Raw genomic sequence first — 7,051 nt, 5'->3', positions numbered from 1 at the left:
TTGGTAGACTCCCACAAGCACCTACATCATGGGCAAGCTCAACATACCATTGCCTGCACTTCCTGAAGCTGTGAGGCCTGAAATTCCTACTCCCCTTCTCATGCCTGACAACAAGGCTGAGGGGGAGATAGAGGCCAGGCTTTTAAGATCATCTACTCAAACTATCCAAGCTGCTGAAAAGAGCAAAATTCAAGAAGTTTATATTGGAATGGAGAGGCTTATTAGAGCAGATGAGGAACCTAGTCTGAGCAGAAAATTTGATGAATTGCTCAAGGCTCTCAGGGCTTATCTCAATAACAATTTCTTTACCTACAAAAAGGCCTTGGACAGGAAAATAAACTCCATAAGGGTGGTCTTAGTAACTAATGACAATTTTCAGGAGAAAATAATTGTGATAAACATAAATGACTCAGGGGTAGACAGGTGTATGCAGGTGTCCCTTAACTATCTTATCTCTAAAAGGGCATCTGAGTTGGGCATCCTGATAAACAAAGGTAAGAGGGTGATTCCTGAAGACATTCAATTGCTAAATGAATTGAAAAATGCTCAAGTGGCTGCTTTTCCTAATGCATATCTGCAACCAAGCAAAGGAGTGGCATACATCTTTCCTACCACCAAACATTGCAAACATTTTTAAATCCCTAAGCAATGTGTCATGGCCAACAAAAGGCTAATCATGATTCTGGAAACTGAGTAGAAGGTCAAGCAAAATAAGACTGTTGAAGATGAAGAGATGATTAAGTTGTTGAAGAGATATCTAAGAAGTCCATAAGCCAACTTGCCTAAAACTCAAATCAATAAGGATAACCTGGATGATGATGAGCAGAAAGATGATCAAAAACCTTCTGGCTCAAATCCAAGTCAATCCTCTAAGGCAACTGGTAGCAAGGATAAGAAGCAGAATGGGAAGAAGGATGGTGAAAAGAAAATGAGAGAAGAAAGAAGAAGCAAGTAAAGGCAAGATGGCTCAGAACCACAACAAACCCTAAAAATCCAAACAATTCAAGCTCAACCTTCAAAGCCATCAAACTCAAACATCAAACCACCTCAAATCTCTAAGCCCGAATTCCTATACAAACAAACTACTAACACATTTCTGAAAATACCAATCACCACAAGCCAAACATTTCTCAAGAAAATCACAAACCTACCTTCTGACAAGCCATCACTCAAAACTTACTTCAAGCTTGTTGGGAGGAAACCTAAGAAAGCATAGCATACTGAAAAAGTACAAGTTACTGAGAGGGCCATCTGAAATTATTTCAAGCAAAGTGATTTTCTACCTCTAAACTGGTGCAGCTCAGATGAAGACTACTTTCAACAACTAGCTGAGGAGATAGTCAGAGTTTGGGTTGTAACACTAAGGGAAGTAAGAATCTACTATGAAGATGGGTCTTTCACATTTCTTGGTTGTAGCTTAATGGACTCTCTCTCTTCTACAGAAATCAAGAGAGTGATAAGTTTACTGAAGGATAAGGATACTTCTACAAGAGCATGGAGATATGTTTTGGCTGAATGGTTGATTGTAAGGGAGGAAAGAAGAGCAAGGAATGAAGCTGAATATGAGGAGAGAATAAGGAAGTATGATGAAGAGATTGAATTTTATATTAAAAGATGAGAAGAACTCAAGGCAAAAGGAATAAGCAGAATTTCTAATGATGGAAAATTTCTAAATGTAAAAGTTGTCAAATTCACAAAATTTAGGATTGACTTACTAAATGGTTATCCAAAGCCAGACAGACTCAAACTTGTGGAAGCTCTAGAAGGGACACCAATAATAGAAGAACTTGAAAATCCTTGTTTACTTAAAGGACCTTATTATAGAAGAAACAGAAGCAAAAACAGTCTTTACCTAATGTATAAATGTTGTAATTGGGTTATTTTTTATGTATTAGTCTTATTTTCCATTGTAGCTTGGGGTTAGTCTTGTTAACAGACATGAATTTGTGTTAAGCAATCTTCTCACAAATTGGGGAAGATTATTGTGCAAGACATGTATGTACAATAACAAGACTAAGTCAATATGACAACCCTAAGTAAGTTGTATGATAATATATATTTGCATTATGTATTGTAATTCTAAAGTCTGTAAAAATGTTCAAGGGCAGACTGGAGTCTTTTTTCATGTAAACAGTATCAAGCCTAAGAATTCTATCTGGAAGAAGATCAAGAAGATCATGCCTCGGATGAATTATGAAGAAGCTTGGAGTTGAATAAATCTGTTTTGAGAAAAATATTCTAAGTCAAGATCTCTACAAGTCACAGATTTAGTGTTATAGAGAAGTCATTCGAGAACTCCAGAATGACTTATAGAGAAGTTAGGAAAGCTACTAGAGAACTCAGAGATATCGACAAGCCAAATTGAAGACATGAAGATTGGAGATATCGATAAGTCATTTCTTCACTAGAGAACTCTAGAGATATCGATAAGTCAAAATATCACTAGAGATCTCTGAGATATCGATAAGTCAAAATATCAGTAGAGATCTCTGAGATATCGACAACTCAAAATATCACTAGAGATCTCTGAGATATCGATAAGTCTATTTGCCACTGGAGAACTCAGAGATATCGATAAGCCAAAGTGAAGACATGAAGATGAGAGATCTCGACAAGCTAAATTCTCTTATAGAGAACTCAGAGATCTCTACAAGTCAAAACATCTAAAGAGTAATGAGAGATCTCGATAAGTCATTATACTTATCGAGATGTCAAGTTCTCTATATACCAAACTGGAGATCTCGAGGTAAAACTCAAAGTACAAAGTGCAAACCAGTTCAATATCCAAGATTATCAATCAACAAACAATCCAATTAGTTGGATTGACAAATCTACAAAAAGCAGCTTGAAGAGTACAAGATCAAAGGCCAAGATTAACTAGCAAAGTAAAGTCACAGGCGTGCAAGATTAGCAAAGATACACTAAGCCAGAAATAGAAAGATTTGAATATCCAAAAATAGGGTTTAGTACATGCTATTGCATATTGTGTAATAACCAGTGTTTACTATTTCATAAAGTAAACACTGGTTGCTTTGTTTTTAGTGATAACAAAAAGATCTAAAATTTCTTGTAACTCTCAAGAGAGAAGCTGAGTTCTTAACATAACAAGAACTCAGAAATTTGTAGCAAAACACATACTTGATTTTAATATAAAATAAGTGAAGTTTTGAAAGATAGTGTGTTCCTTTGAATGTCTTATTATTTCATTCAAACCATACTATCGTTATAAGTTATATTTCTTATCTGCTTTGTTCACCAAGCTTAAAAAAAATAAAAGTCACTAAAATTGTCAAAAACACATTCACCCCCCCCCCCCCTTGTGTTGTATTCATTACCTAACAACCTATCATTTACCTCTCACTCGCTTATGCGGGTTTCCCGGATAGGGGGGTAGTGTTGTAGTTTAGAAAGAAAAATTTTGTATTTTTATTTGATTTGGTAGCCCCTAACTCCGAGGTGTTGTTGGTTACAAGGCCCCGGATTTGTGTTTCGGTGGTCCCTTTGATTTGTGTAAAATAAGAAAAATTTTGAATTTTTTTTATTTATAGCTCCTAAGTCCGGGGTGTTGTTTATTACAAGGCCCCGAAGTTGTATTTGGGTTTGGCCATTTGATTTGTGTAATTTCAGAAAATTTTTATATTTTTCTTTGATTTGTAACCCCTAACTCCGGTGTATTGTTGGTTATAAATTTAGGATAAGCACATATAGAATGTGATATAAACTATATGCACGCTAATTATCTACAACTCCAAAAATTACTCCCCCGCACAAAAAATAACATTTATAATTACAGTAACATGTCAATGAGGATTTTGTCAGGATCAAACTTCCCTTCTGTTAACATAAAATTAAGATATGCACACCTGTGTCTATGTTGTGGCAATATCAAATGCGCGCTTGAGGACTGTTATAGTGGAACGGAAACCAGAATTGTCTGGGTGTGAAGAAGCACCGATAGGTTCACCCTCGTGTGATGGCACATGGATTCCGCTTGCATCAGAAGTGAATTCACACCTTCTTTCAAGGAAAAACAATTATCATATGCTAAATATTAGAATTGTTTGTGGCAACACCATATGCTTCTACTACGGAACCCATAACAACAAAATATCATAAACACTAGAATTGGATCCAATGTGCTTCCACTGCAGAATAAAAAACACGCTATTAAAGAAGAATATATAATCTACTATAGAACCATTACAATACACCAAATATTAAAAATAAAAACTCTTATTAATTATGCATCTACCGTATAAAAACGTAACAAAAAATGCCAAAAATAATAGGAGAAATAATACTTCCACTATTAAACACAAAATCAAATTTATTATTTTATAAAACCATAACACTACTTTTCAACATAAACATAAATTAGCTTTTATCAGTTGAAAATCTAAACTATAATTGCTTTCTAGTATAAAACCTATATTTGCAAAAAATAAATATACATTATTAAAAGTCATATCTAGTTCATATATGTTAACTACACATCTTAATCTACTGTAGAAGACGTATAAAAATAAAAATAAAATTTATATATTCTTTTACAATAAAATCAAATGATATAAACACGCATATTATGTGTACTATATAATCGAAATCACATTTTACTCTACAAACTTAAAATATAGTGTCGAATATATAAAAAAACTTACCTATTATATTAAACTTTAATTTGAGATGAATATCTTCTTGAAGATTAAATAGATCTATTTATGAACCTCCTTTTGATAAATTCTTCGATTATCAAACTCAAATCGCTGATTTCTTATTAATTTTCATTGAATATGTTATTCCTTCTTTCTTACTCTCAATTGTGTATATTGCGTGCAAACCGCAAAGTTTGGTCGTGTTGGGGTATAGTTTTATTTTTTTTTTCAAATTAAGCTTTAAACTTGTTTATAATTACAAAAATGCCACCACATCTTAGCTGTTAAAAAATGGACGAAACGATGGTTCTCCCTAGTTCTCTATTCTCCCTTGATTATCGGTCTACTTTCTATATATATATATATATACTAGATTAGTTCCCGGGGCGATACCCGGTTATATTATAATTAGTTTTAAAAAGTTATTTTGAAATAGCTTAATTTAAATAATATATATTAATACAATATTTTTATTATATACTAATGAGAATAGAAGAAAATATAAACATAAAAATTTAAAAAATGACATTACCCAAACTACAAATATTGATTATCAACTTTTAGTAAATACAAAAAATATAATAATTAATATTTGTGTAACTACAATAAATTTTGAATAATATAAAATTAGTGAAGAAAATGAAACTATTAAAAGTTATTGATTTAAGAATATAAAAATGAGAAAGAAAGAGAATGATAAATAGGTAAGAGAAAAATGAGAAATGGGTAAGAGAGAGAATCGGTGGAGATAATAAATGAAAAAGAGAGAGAGAGAGAGAGAGAGAGAGAGAGAGAGAGAGATTGACGGTAAATTAAATGAGGAGGAAATTATTAGTGGAAGATAACATAAGCAAAATTAGTTAGAGTTTGACACATAGGATTTGATGATTTAAGCGCTTAAAAGCAAAATTAGTTAGAGTTTGACACATAGGATTTGATGATTTAAGCGCTTAAAAGGAGAATTTTAGACATAAGTTATGATGACTTTGTTTTAGTATAATGTAAATATATATAGGGAAATGGTCAAATAGAACCCAACCTTATTCTAAAAACTAGAAATCAATGACAACCACTAATTTTATAGCTTGAATTGAATCTCCACCACACAAATTTTATCCATTCATTCCCTCTCCTCCCTCCAATTTCACGTGACTCCTCTGTGTACCCTGTACAATTGCGTGAATAATTTTATTCATGTTTTTAATTTAATTTTTTCATTAATCGACAAACTTTTTTAAAATCTGACTTCACTATATTTTTCTCTATCTCCCAACGATCAATTTGCATACCATATTTGCTATATTCCGACGATAATCACTATTTATACTTAACAAAATCACTAAATCGGAATTACTATAATTTCAGAACTTTCTTAATTTCAGTAATTATCGTAAGCATAATTAGTGATTCAAGATCTAGAAATTACTATCTAAAATTTATATTGGAACTTAATTTAGTAGTTGTTAAGTTTTTAGGGTTCACCAATTCCTTAAATAGGTTTTAAAAATATTTAGTCCTTTCTAATAATAAGAAATTAGTTGATAAACATTCGATTTATTAGGGTTTAGGATGTAGGGTTTAGGGCCCTAAACCCTAACTTAGTCTAGGGTTTAGGGGCCTAAGACCCTAAACCCAAAAAACCAGACCATATAAATAGTGATTTCTATGTACAATATATTGATTACTATATGTAATTTAGTGATTATTATGTGCAGTTTAGTGATTGTCGTCATACGATTTAGTGATTGAAGAGTATATCAGTATGAATATCATATTCACAGCAATGATTTGTCTCCCTCTTTTTAATTTTTTTTTCTGCTCTTGGACCTTCTCTTGTGTTTTTTTCCATTTATTTATTTGGGCTTAATAAAACCATAACCCACATAAGTGGACCAGGCCCAACAAAGTTCAATATCTCTCTCTGTTCCTTTTATATTAATAGTTAAATTAGCTAAATTTTAGTGATTCTCGTAAATATAATTAGTGATTTATCGCCGGAATATAGCACATATGGTATTTATACTGATCATTAAACACAATCATTATAACACCACCACTTATCTCACATTCATCACCATGATTGTAACAACCATAATATCAAATAAAAATCATTAATTTTAACTATTAATACAGTGATTATCATGTATAGAGAGGTGAGAAAAAGAAAAAGCTCATAAAAAAAAATTAGAAAATATGAATGGAGGAATATATGGGGTAAACCACTTATCTCACCATCATCACCGTGTCCATAATATCAAACATAAATCACTAATTTTAATTATTAATACATTGATTATCATATGCCAAAGGTGAGAAAAAGAAAAAACTCATAAAAAAGAAGAAAAAAAGTTTATAAAATATGAATGAAGCAATATATGGGCTAAATGGAGAGGAACGAA

The sequence above is a fragment of the Apium graveolens genome, chromosome 9, assembly GCF_009905375.1.
Source record: "Apium graveolens cultivar Ventura chromosome 9, ASM990537v1, whole genome shotgun sequence".
NCBI classification, from domain to species: Eukaryota; Viridiplantae; Streptophyta; class Magnoliopsida; order Apiales; family Apiaceae; genus Apium; species Apium graveolens.
The sequence above is the reverse complement of the archived record's forward strand: the minus strand, read 5'-3'. Positions refer to the sequence as shown.